General features: G+C 33.4%; 1 long non-coding RNA gene across 1 annotated transcript in view; it reads right to left on the bottom strand.

Annotated features, from left to right (window-relative positions):
- The window catches only part of LOC116270511, a 43,527-nt gene extending 37,750 nt beyond the window's left edge, over nt 1-5,777 (bottom strand). Inside the window, exon 1 of the long non-coding RNA XR_004178559.1 lies at nt 3,709-5,777. This is a non-coding gene — a long non-coding RNA (uncharacterized LOC116270511). The remainder of the gene's footprint in view (nt 1-3,708) is intronic.
- Nucleotides 5,778-13,408: the final 7,631 nt, after the last annotated feature.

Genomic DNA, 13,408 nt, shown 5'->3' with positions numbered 1-13,408 from the left:
TCTGCAACAATTGGAGACCACAAAATACATGATGTAGCACTGCATTATAATGCAAAATATGAAATATATCTCCATGAGCACAGACTCCTCTAAATACATTATTAAGTAACTACATAAGTGGTAAAAAGTAAATATTTTATGCAGAAGATCCCCAAATATTTTATATGGATGTTTCAAGGGTCAAGCATATAGAGGTCGAATATAATTTTCCCCTGCCTCAGCCTCCCAAGTAGCTGGTACTACAGGCACCCGCCACCACGCCAGGCTAATTTTTTTTTTTTTTTTTTTTGTATTTTTAGTAGAGACGGGGTTTCACCGTGTTAGCCAGGATGGTCTCGATCTCCTGACCTCGTGATCCGCCCGCCTCGGCCTCCCAAAGTATTGGGATTACAGGCGTGAGCCGCTGCGCCCGGTCAACTTTCCATTTTTAAAATAAGGGCTGCATCTCTAATCCCAGCACTTTGGGAAACCGAGGAGGGCGGATCACGAGGTCAGGAGATGGAGACCATCTTAGCCAACATTGTGAAACCCCGCCTCTACTAAAAATACAAAAATTAGCTGGGCATAGTGGCACGCGCCTGTAGTCCCAGGTACTTGGGAGACTGAGGCACGACAATCTCTTGAACCCGGGAGGCGGAGGTTACAGTGAGCCGAGATAGCGCATCTGCACTCCAGCCTGGCCAGAGAGCAAGACTCTGTCAAAAAACAAAAAAAGAAAAAAAAAAATGTGGGTTGCATATAGTGAATTCCTTCCAAGGGATACAGTATGGAAAGAGAGGGGAAAAGGGGTAACATGACAGTGGAAAACTTGGCAAACGCGACTTCAGCCAAATAGAGTTTAACATCTACAGTGATAAGACTGTTTGATAGTAAACATCTTTAACATGATGTGTTGAAAACACATGACATGATGTGAGACTTTAGCTCTATGGTCTTTCTCCAAAGAACATGTGATTTCAATCTAACCTTTAGAGAAACATCAGACGCATCCTGGTTAAGGGACTCTCTACACAATGCGGGATGAGCACTCCTCAAACTCTCATGACCATTGAAAACAAGGAAAGTCTAAGAAACTCTCACAGCTGAGAGCTGCCTAAGAAAACAGTACAGTTAAAGTGTCTTGAATAGGATTCTTCTAGAATAGAAAAAGAACATTAGATGACACCTATAAAAATCTGAATAAAGTATGGTTTTTACTTAATAATAACGTCTCATTTTAAATTCATCAATTGCAACAAATAAGCCATTCTAATACAGGAAGCTAATAATAGTGTAAACCATGTGAGGTATGTGGAAACTCTGTACTATCTTCATAATTTTTCTATGCATTTAATATTTTTTAAAACATAATGTTTTAAAAAATTGTATATGAAATTCAAATACATGCAAACAGGTATAAATATGTCTGTAGCAAACAGTAATACTTATAAAAATGTTGACATTTACAAAAATAAATCGTTATTTCCTCAGTTCACCATCAACTACAGAAGTAGCTTTTCGTTCACAAATATTTCCATGAAATTCTCAATTTTCCCAAGAAAAGCCCACTTTCTCTGCCATGCTGAACTCTGAATTGAAGACTATTTCCTGCACTAACATGCTGATTCAGGAAAACCGTGTGCTCAGAGCTTTCCAGGGAGTAAACTTTCACTGCCGCTCAATATCTATCAAATTCTTCCCAGAGTGAAACAATACTTCTGCATCCCCCCAGTGATATAAAATTTATTTATCCTGCTAAATAATCTATTGTTGACTTTAATATTTTTCTGGTTATGATCTCTTGCTTATTCTCTAGAACACTGTAGCTACATTACATTTAGTGATTTTTTTTTCATTTTGTAGACCATAAAAACATTAAAAAACAAAAAACAAAAACCAGATCATTAAGATGAGATCTGGCAACCCCACATCCAACTATCCCTGGACGTTGATCAGGTATGATGGCTTTTTGGTGCTCTATATCAATTGCCTATTTGAGAGTTATATTATTTTGAATTTCCCTTTGGCTTGACTTATTTTCAAGGATAATAGAAGAAACAACAACGTTACATGTGTATCAGTTTCTGCTGTAATGGTGTTTCCCTGAGGATACTGTGCATTCTATTACAGAGCGTCCTCATGCTCAGAGCTCCTGAGGAAATGATCTTTATATATGTAATGTCAGGAAGTAGGGGAATGAAGAATAGGAAGGCATGCTAAATTCCTGATCTTATTTTAGGAAGGGTCCAAAAGTATTATATATACCTTAAATTTGGTTCTGTTTGGAAACTGGCGTAAAGGTAATACTTTGGGAAATATAAAGCTGATTTTTGTACAACATAATAAAAACAGGATACATCTTTTTTGTTGGAGAAAATAGAAATAAAAATTATATAGAGAAAAGATTAAAAATAAAGTCATTTAAAAATAAGATGACATAAAACTTTCATATCAATTACAACAGAAATGGGTTATTTTTAAAAAGAAGCAGGGAATTTTATGAGGCAGCCATGCTTTTTGTGTATTAGAAATGTCTTATTTATTGTTCTGACTGGTAATTACATGGGCACATTTACTTGAGCTGCACACTTAAGATTTGGGTTCTTAATCTATATTTATTTATATTTTAATAAAGCTCTTATTTCAAGACAAGTGTATATAACATATAGTAGACATGTTAAACACAAAATATATTTCTTTTCTTTTTCCTTTAACTTTTAAGTTCCGGATACCTGGGCAGGATATGTGGGTTCGTTACATAGGTAAACATGTGCCGTGGTGGTTTATGGTACAGATCATCTCATTGCCTAGTCATTAAACTCAGCATCCATTAGCTATTCTTCCTGCTGGTCTCCCTTCCCCTACCCCCAACCTGACAGGCCAAAGTATATGTTGTTTCCCCCTTCATGTGTCCCTGTGTTCTCATCACTCAGCTCCCACTTGTAAGTAAGAATATGTGGTGTTTGGTTTTCTGAGGCTTCCAACTCCATCCAAGATATTTTTTAAAGTAAAGGGTTGTGCAAATATATGCCAGGCAAAAGAAAGTAAGATTGACTATATTCATATTAGAATATAGAAATTGAAAAGAAAAGATATTAAATGAGATATAGAGGGCATTTTGTAAAAGATACAATCTGTACAGAATATTCATGAATGTATGTAGCAATTTATATATATATATGTTTAAAAATGTATCTCATATATAAGGAGAAATTGACAGAAATATGTATTAGGAGGGTCTTTTACATAGTGCTCTTTCAAAAATCAAGTAAACAAAAACGATGAGAATTTGAGTAATTGACCATACTGAAATATTATGTATATAAACTACATACTTGCAGAACAGTTAACACATCTTTTTTGCAACCATCAGTGAAGCACTTGTCCAATATGCCATATTCTATGCAACTTCAATTTTCTTAAGACAAAAACTGTGCAGACTAGTCTTTGCCCACAATAAAAATTAAGACTAAGAATAAGATAAATGTATTTTTTTTAATTAACCATTTATAATTTCTGAAAACTGTTAAGATACCTATTGGGACAAAAAATAAAACTATGTTTACAGAAAATTCATGCATATTATGGAATAAAAACAAGAAATGCTATATGTCAAAACAAAGTGTATGGTTAAATTTGGAATGAAAGTTTAATTCTTGATCTTACGTATTTAGTATAACTCTGACACTACAAACTGACAAAAAGCACAGTAGAAGTGGTTCCACTTACCACCAATTCGAATCAGCAGGGCGTTTGTGCTGGTGAAGGTCTGCGTGAATCTTTAGGCTGTGTGTGTCTACAGGTTCTGCTTCTCTGTGAGAAGACTATTCCTTGAAGGCCCACATAAATGTTCCACCTAATTCTCGCTAAGTGCTAAGCCATGGTAGCTATTAGTTCATCCTGGCCTCTGCACGTCTGTAGACCAGTCGATGAAGAAGCAAAAAAGGACACTGTTGCAGGCATAATTGATTCCAATCATCAGGATGAGTCCCAGCCACTGCCATATGATGGAGACAAAGAAGAAGAGGTTTGGCACCAAGTGGGCCACCCCTTGGTATTCTCGTGTCCAGTTCCAACGTTACCCAGATAACCAGAACAAACAGCCTACGAAGGAGTGCAGGTCCCTCCAGTTTTGGGACCTAGGTGAATGAGTGCGACGACACCCTAGAATGAAGGAGAAAGGAGGGAAATTAGTTTCAGTTAAGGCTTCAGGATGAACTACAGCAGTGGGACCTATAGCTTCTTTCACAAATCCTCTTTTTGGAAATTTCCCCAGAAATTGTAAGCAACCAGAACCCTGAAGAAATTGTGACCACATAAAGTGACCATGATGTGAAAAACAAGCATTTCTGAGGTAGGAAAGGGGGATTATAAGGTTTGCTGTTGGTACCCAAACCAGATGCCATCCTAGAGTAGGTGCACCATGCCCAACCTGTTCTACAGATTGGATGCTAATCACCTACAGCTGCATCCTTCTCTGGAACATTACCCTTGCCTGATAGAAACTTCCTACCCCTGAGATGCTTGAAAGTTTCTGTCCCCACTCCCGACTCCCACGGCCTCCTCATATTCCATGACTTATGGATGCTGGTCACAGAATAGCATCTGAGCAGAACAAGCTCTGTGTTGCAATTTGTCCTCCAGAGCTCCCTGGGAGATCTGCCTGCAGTTACATTTTCCTTTTTTTGTTCTTTGAAATTACTACCTCTGTAAATCTCTTACACCCCATACCCATCTCAGGCCTTTCTTCCAGTAAACTTAAAATAAGTTGAGTATAAAACAGAATGTCCAGTAAACTCAAAGTAAGTTTAGTATAAAGTAGAATGTCACAACCTGAACTCACCTATGATGGGACTACTCTAAGAAAATCATTATCCAGTTATAAGAGAAAGAACTAGAAAATCTATTAATACATCAATTTTTGAAAGGTAAGTTCAATAACTGAAGAAAGGTATTCAATAACACATAACTAGAATCAAGCATATGGTCCACCTAGTCAAACACTCCTCTCATATATGCAGTGAAATACTAGAGATGTTTCCATAAAAATATCTGCTGTCACCATTATTTAATATACTTCCTGGATTTCTGGGAAGATCACAAAGAATAAAAAGAAGTATGGAACAAAACTAGTAAAAATGATGAGATCAAATTTTTCTTGTGTTAATAATCAAGTAGATTCTATTTCAGAAAATAAACCATACAATTAGTGAGTGCAATAAAATGTTCAAATGAAGAAAAATTAAAGATTAATACATATGGAAAATATGGCAATAACTGGTTTGAACAATAATAAATATATTTTATTTACAACAATATTTTTGATATAGAAAGTCATAGAAAGTTAATTTTTTTAAAAAAAGCCCATATGAGCAAAAACTGCAAAAAATTATCAAAAGATATACACACTATGAAATCCAGTGCAGAGATGACATATATCCTAATAAGGAGACTAAATATTATAAGAACAAAGTTAAATTTCTTTCTAAATTAATGATCTTCCAAAAAATACAATTATTTCACTACTGTTTTATTTTATTTTGGGAGAGCATGGTACAATTTTTCTAAAGTGCAGCCAGAAGAATCAACAGAAAACTTTGTTATTGTCTAGAGCAATGCTTTGGACTTTCCTTACATATTTGATTATTCATATATTCCAATATAATTTGAATAAAGCAAAGTGATACTTGTGCAAATATCAACAGATGAAAGGCATAGAAGGAAAAAAAAGGAAGAAACAGGGAATATATTCTTCCTTTTTCACACTGCCATAAAGAGACTCAGTAATTTACAAAGGAAAGAGGTTTAACTGACTCACAGTTCAGCATGGTTAGGGAGGCCTCAGGAAATTTACAATCATTTGGGAAGGCAAAGGGGAAGCAAGGCACCTTCTTCACAAGCCGGCAGGAAGGAGAATGAATGTTGGAGGAAATAACTAACACTTTTAAAACCACCAGATCTTGTGAGAACTCATTCACTATCACAAGAACAGCATGGGGGAAATTATTCAATTACCACCCCCTGGTTTCTCCCTTGACACATGGGGTTATGGAGATTATGGAGATTAGAATTCAAGATGAGATTTTGAGTGGGGACACAGCCAAATCATATTAGGGAAAGAGGGAGAAAAGGAGAGAAAAGACAGAGGAAGTAAAGGAAGGGAGAAGAAAGGAAAGAAGGAAGAAAGGAAGGAAAGATAGTAGACCTTAAACAAATCCTTATCCAGGGAGAGTTGTAGACAATAAAAAAGACATCACAAATGAGTGGAGAAGAAATCTTGGGATAACTGGTATTTTGAGATAAGTAAGACATGGATTAGGGAGTTAGAAATTCATCTGAGAAAAATTATTTATCATAAATAAATAGAAAAAAGATAAAATTCTGCTTAGGCTGAGTAAAACATAGAATACTAGAAAAATATAGGAGAAAATGTCACCGATCTTTCATTAAAAAAGTTTTGCATGGTAATATATCACAAATCTAAAAAATGTAATTGATTACCAGGAAAAAGTGAAATGCAAGGTAATATATCACAAATCTTAAAAAATGTAATTGATTACCAGGAAAATAAAGCAAAAGTTTTTGCAAGGAACAAAACTCATAAACTAAGCATTAGTACAATTAACATATTTTCTAAAAATAGCATTAATACTAATATACTAAAAGAAAAAAAATACACAGCTTAAGACTACCTTTTACAAAAAAGAACAAAAATATTGACTGAACATATGCCAATCTATATAATAGTTTTTGGAATCAAACTGCATAATTAAAAATAAGAGAGAACATTGTTGTATCAAATGCATTAAGATTCAATAATATATGCACTCTTATTAATTGATGTTGTTTATATAAGTACTGCAAATTTTGTGAAAAGATAGTTGGGTATTTCTTTAAGTTTATTTTAATATATCATATAAAGTTGAACTTAATAACTGTACTCCCAGAAGCACATTATTATCAAAGAATAAAACTTGGAAACAAAATTTAGAAACAAATTTCATACATTGATTTTATATATTCTAATTAAAAATTTTAAATGTTAATACAAGTTCAGTTGAAATTTTGATATGTATACTATGATATAACATGTGTTAATATATTTAAATATTCTTAATACAGAATTTAAAGAACACAAAACCATATGTAGGTGAGTAGACATAGGGAAACAAAGATAGAGATATATAATGAAATACCAATTTGGAGATTATGTATGAATCCCACAAAGAAAAAAGACTACAATTCCAGCTATGCAAATACTAACATTGGCCAACTTTAGTAATATTTATTTTCTTTTTAAAATGTTTTCAAATTTTACTTTTTAAACATAAATTACTTTCACAATGAAAAAATAAATATATTAAAATGGATGTTTAAAGAAGATATTAAGGGTAGCATAGTTATTTCTTAATTATATCATTAATTTTCTTTGACTTATAAACAATACACATGTTAACTTGGGTTATAGAGTTTAACATTTTAATTTTTCCAATAAATTTTCGAAATTACCTAGAAACGTGTATTAGTAATAAGACAGTATGCAAAGTGAATCTAACATAAATCATCCACCATAGATCTATTTAAAAACATTTTTTTAAATTATAGACCATAGATCTATAACACATATTCTGTAGTTGTGAAACAAATTGTCTAAGTCCATTATCAAACTAACATGATATCAAAGCACTCATGATGGTTTGATGATAAAAACAGCTTTACTTGCAACAATACAAAACGAAACAAAACCTGCAGTTCCTTTTAGACCACAACCTACAGAAACCTTGTCTTATTTTTGATAACCAAATTTTACTAAAGAGATAGTCATTAAAATTCATTTTTAATAAAAGATATTATTTTTCCATATATGAGAATTTCAGCTATAGGTAAAAAATAAAGAATATTTTTAATAATAAAAAATATTCAACTAATTAGAATGTATTCATACCATCATTTGTAATATCCATTATAACTGATATTGATAAATGTTAAAAGGATAATGTAAAAAGATGCCACTAAAGTGAAGCTAAATACCACCTACTTTTATTATTAGATCACAAATGAAAAATATAACTACCACTTAGACATCAATTTACAATTTACAAAGTGTCCCTTATTTTTCATTTAATCCCCTTAACCGTCCTTTGAGGTAGCATATCCCCATTATAGAAATATTTATTAATGCATGTATTTTCAATTCATATTTTATTGTACATACACATCAAAATCATATGTACATTACCCACACTTATGCTCAGGCAATTGTATTTAATTATCACATTCAATAAAACTAACTAAAAACTGTGTCACACTTAAATAGAAACTCATATTCATAATTTGCCAAATGTTTGCACAGTAAGTGAAAAAAGTTGAGAAAATACAATTTTATAGACACATCTGCATTCTTATCAGCATGCAAAAATCTGTGACATTGGGCTGACTTCCACCAAACCAAAATTTTGTAAGCAGAAGAGAGTGTGAAGAAGGATTGATGTTTTATGAGTGTTTAAAAAAAAAAAAAATGAAATCAGGCCGGGCACGGTGGCTTATGCCTGTAATCCCAGCACTTTGAGAGGCTGAGGCGGGCAGGTCACGAGGTCAGGAGTTCGAGACAAGCCTGGCCAATATGGTGAAACCCGTCTCCACTAAAAATACAAAAATTACCCAGGTATGGAGTGGATGCCTGTAGTCCCAGCTACTCAAGAGTCTGAAGCAGAGGAAACCCTTGAAACCAGGAGGTGGAGGTTATAGTGAGCCAAGATTGCACCACTGTACTCCAGCCTGGGTGACAGAGCAAGACTCTGTCTGGGAAAAACAAAAAAAAACAAAACAAAACAGGAAAATGTCAAGGCAACAGACACTTTAAATTAAGAACTTAATTATGTCAGGTTTGTAGAAGATCAGATGGTTCTGGGTGTGTGGTCTTATTTCTGAGTTCTCTATTCTGTTCCATTGGTCTATGTGCCTGTTCTTGCACTCTGGTAAAAAGAAGTTAAACAAATTTACAAGAAAACAAAAACCCATTAAAAAGTACCAAATGACTGGAACAGACACTTCTCAAAAGAAGGCATACATGCAGCCAACAAGCATGTAAAAATAAAAAACTCAGCATCACTGATCATTAGAGAAATGCAAATCAAAACCACAATGAGATACCATTGTGAGTCAAAATGGCTATTATTAAAAAGTCAAAAAATAACAGGTGCTGGTGAGGCCGCAGAGAAAAAGGAGAGCTTTGGTTGGTGGGAGTATAAATTAGTTCAACCATTGTGTAAGACAGTGTGTTGATTCCTCAAAGACCTAGAGGCACAAAGACAATTTGACCCAGCAATCTCATTACTGGATATATAACCAAAGGAATATAAATCATTCTATTATAAAGAGACACACACACATATATTCATTGCAGCACTATTCACAATAGCAAAGACATGGAATCAACCTAAATCCCCATCAATTATAGACTGAATAAACATAATGTGGTACATATACATCATAGAATACTGTGCAGCCATAAAAAGGAACAAGATCATGTCCTTTGCAGGGACATGGATGGAGTTGGAAGCCATTGTCCTTAGCAAACTAATGCAGGAACAGAAAACCAAACACCACATGTTCTCAGTTATAAGTGGGAGCTGAACGATGAGAACACGCGGACACATAGAGGGGAACAACACAGACTTTGGCCTGTTGGAGAGGGAAGTGGGGAGCGAGAGCATCAAGAAGAATAGCTAATGGATGCTGGGCTTAACACCTAGGTGATGCAATGATCTATGCAGCAAACCACCATGACACATGTTTACCTGTGTAACAAACCTGCACATCCTACACATGTACTCCTGAACTTAAAAGTTGAAGAGAAAAAAAAGAAAATAGGGGAAAAAACCCCTTAATTCTAACATGCAGTTTATAGGAAAAAAATAAAATTCCCAAATCACTTCTCTTTAATATTCAAAAAAAAAAAAAAAAAAAAAAAAAGAAAGAAAGAAAAGAAAATACGTTCCTTTCCTCCTTCACCTACTCAACAATACTAGTTTCTGAACATTTAGAATAAATAATGAATGCAATTTGATTTAATACTAGTGTTTCTGCTTTTGACATATATTTGTGTTTATTTTCATTGGTTTTATTAGGTCTCTCAATGTTGTCTGGGATTTTGGGAAATCACTGGTGTAATAATATCCAGTTGAAATAATAACATTACCATCAATTGTCTCCATTGTCTATGAAAGGCTAATGCAATACAACAAGGGTAAGTTATGTGGTTTTCAGTTTAAGGTTTTAAGGATTGATCAGGGATCACATAATCTCCTTTACTCAAAATCAGGATCAACCATTTCAACTGAAATGACCCACTCTGGCCTATGGATATGATTGTGCCACTGTATTAACAAGATATTGAGAATTAGTGTTATTTTCATTTTAGTGTCCACAAATTACGTATTTTATGAGAAAGTGAGGGTCCCTATTAGAGAAATTAGAGAAGTTCTATGGTGATTTTCATCATAACTTTGAGGACACTTTAAAAAGCCTAATGCATTGCATTTTAAAAACACTTGAAGATTTTGTAGCTTGTAATATCATTCCGTAGCATGCTAAGTAATTTTTTTTTGGAGAAAGCAATAATTTAAAGAAGAACTTCTTGACAAAAGCTTAAAAATCTTAATAAAAAATATAATGTTTATGGTTTAATCTAAGCATGATTTATTCACTTCTAAGTAAACTTGTTGGGTGATTATATAACTATATTAAGGACACGATAAAATTCAACTTAATTGTACTTAGAAGAAATAAACAATCTTTGCATCTGCTGAAAACATGAAAGTAAAATATTACTGCTGAAGGCATCTAATATCCAGGGAACAGTCATTAAGTTATAAAGAAAATTAAGATGAATCAAAAAAGGAAAAATATTCAGAAGGGAGAAAAGCACAAATGCTTAAACTGAATAATAATAAATCCATGCTTCAGATTCCCTTTATCAATGTTGAAAATAAATTGCTAATCAAAATTCATAGTAATATAAAATCATATGAATACATTATTTTTACATTAATATATTCAAATCCTAATGGCTGCCACATATTTCGCTACTATTGTTTCAGTATAAGTCATTTGATACTATATCATTTATGATAAATACACTGTTTTAACATGCTAATAATCTACTGATCATTCTGTTAAATCAGTTCATTGATTTTGTCATATCTCTAAGCTCATGTGTTTGCTTTATCTAATGTTGTCTAATTATAAATTCCAGTTATATTCAGGAAATCAATGCTCCAAAAGTTGTAGTTTTATCTAGATACCAAATTTTAGTTTTGAGTAACTGATAGGGGCTCAATCCTTTAAGCTAAAAGGCAGAAACACCATGTCAAAAAACCAAAACAATGACAACAAAGAAAACCCAGAATTTGATACATGTTCATCGAGAATAACAGTAAATTAGTTTGGTGAGATAAACCAATATCTGAAGCCCAGTACAAATTTTAACAGATAAATATTTTATATTATTAGAAATTTACAGCAGTATAGTTAGTAACACAGGCCCACATCACATAACGATATCTCAGTCAACAGACCATGTACACAACAGTAGTCTCACAGAATATAATGAAGCTGAAAAATTCCTATTGCCTGGCGATATTGCAGCCATTTTAAGGTTATAGCACAATGAATTACTCATGTTTTGTGGTGACACTGGTGTAAACAAATCTATTGCACTTAAAAGTGTAGTGCGTATAATTATGTACAGTACATAATACTTGATACTGATAATAGACAATTATATAAACGATTTATATATTTACTATAATATAATTTTACCATTTCCAGTATATTCCTTTTATTTTTTAAAAAATTAACTGTAAAACAGCCTTGGGTAGGTTCTTCAGGAGATATTCCAGAAGAAGATACTGTTATAGGAGGACAGCTCCGTGTGTGTTTTTGACCCTGAAGACCTTCCAGTGGGACAACATGTGGAGTTGAAAGACAGTGACACTGATGATCCTGACCCTGTGCAGGTCTAGGCTAAGGTGTGTGTTTTTGTCTTATCTTTTAACAAAAAAATGTTTATAAAGTAAGATAAAAAAATAAAATATAGAAAGTTTTATTGAATAAGAATATAAAGAAAGAAAATATTTTTGTACAGTTGTACAATATGTTTGCATTTTAAGCTGTGTCATTGCAAGGGCAAAAAAGTAAAAAAGTTAAAAAGTTTATAAAGTAAAAAGTGATAGAAGGTAAGGTTAACTTATTATTGAAGAGAAATTATTTTGTATAAATTAAATGTACAGTATTTACAAAGTCTACAGCAGTATATAGTACCATCCTAGACCTTCACATTCACCCACTCCTCACTCACTCACTCACCCAGAGCAACTTCCAGTCCTGCAAGCTCCATTCCTGGTAAGTGTCCTACACAGGTATGCCATTTTTAACCTCTTCTACCATATATTGATTGTTACTTTTCTATGTTTCCATATGTTGAGATACATATATACTGGCCATTCTTTTACAATTGCCTCCTAGAGTCAGTACAGTAACATGCTGTACAAGTTTGTAGACTAGGAGCAATAGGCCATACCATGTAGCCTAGGTGTAGCATGCTATCTCATTTAGATTTCTGTAAGTATATTCTATGATGGCTGCAAAATTGCCTAATGACACACTTCTCAGAAGGCATCACTGTTGTTAAGAAACACATGATGGTACACATTTAGAAGGTGGAAAAACTGAACATTAAATTGCCCTTTACACACTATACACTTACATTGTAAGATAAATGAATGTCTATGAATATCACAATAAAAATAATAATCCTGCTTAAGATGTTACAAAGAATAAAATCCCCTTCTTTTCTCGATTCGAGAATGATGTGTACATCATTCAGATAAAGTAGCTCTCAGATCAGCTCTGCCTCAGACTACTATTTTCTTTTTCTTCCGAACCATTAAAAGTATGGCACACTCGTGATACATATCTCTAAAAGTTTTGACATGAATATCCTACAAATAGGACATTGTTTTTAAAATCACAATTACCATGTCGAAGAAAACTAACATTCTTTCTATAACGTAATCTAACATATATTAGATCATTCTAGTTTTTTTCTATTGTCCTGAGCATTTTATGACTTTTTATTAGTTTGTTTCTTATCTAGAATTCAATAAATTTTTACACTTATCTGGGTTGCTTATCTTTAGTTCCTTTTTTATTTTTTTAATCTCAACAGTCTCTTTAGCTCTTCTCTCTATGATAGGGGAAGTTTTGATGATTCCCATTCCAGTTTTGTTGTTGAATATACTGCAGTCATATGTTGATGTGTTTCCTGGAGACCAGCTCTGTTACACGTTTCATAGTAATATACAGTAAGTCTTCTTGTAGCACCCCCCACCACATAAAGACAGGAGGCATTCCATGTGTTCACATT

This window comes from Papio anubis, chromosome 15 (genome assembly GCF_008728515.1).
Source record: "Papio anubis isolate 15944 chromosome 15, Panubis1.0, whole genome shotgun sequence".
Lineage (NCBI taxonomy): Eukaryota > Metazoa > Chordata > Mammalia > Primates > Cercopithecidae > Papio > Papio anubis.
Note: the sequence above shows the minus strand (reverse complement) of the source record. Positions and strands in the feature narration are given on the sequence as shown.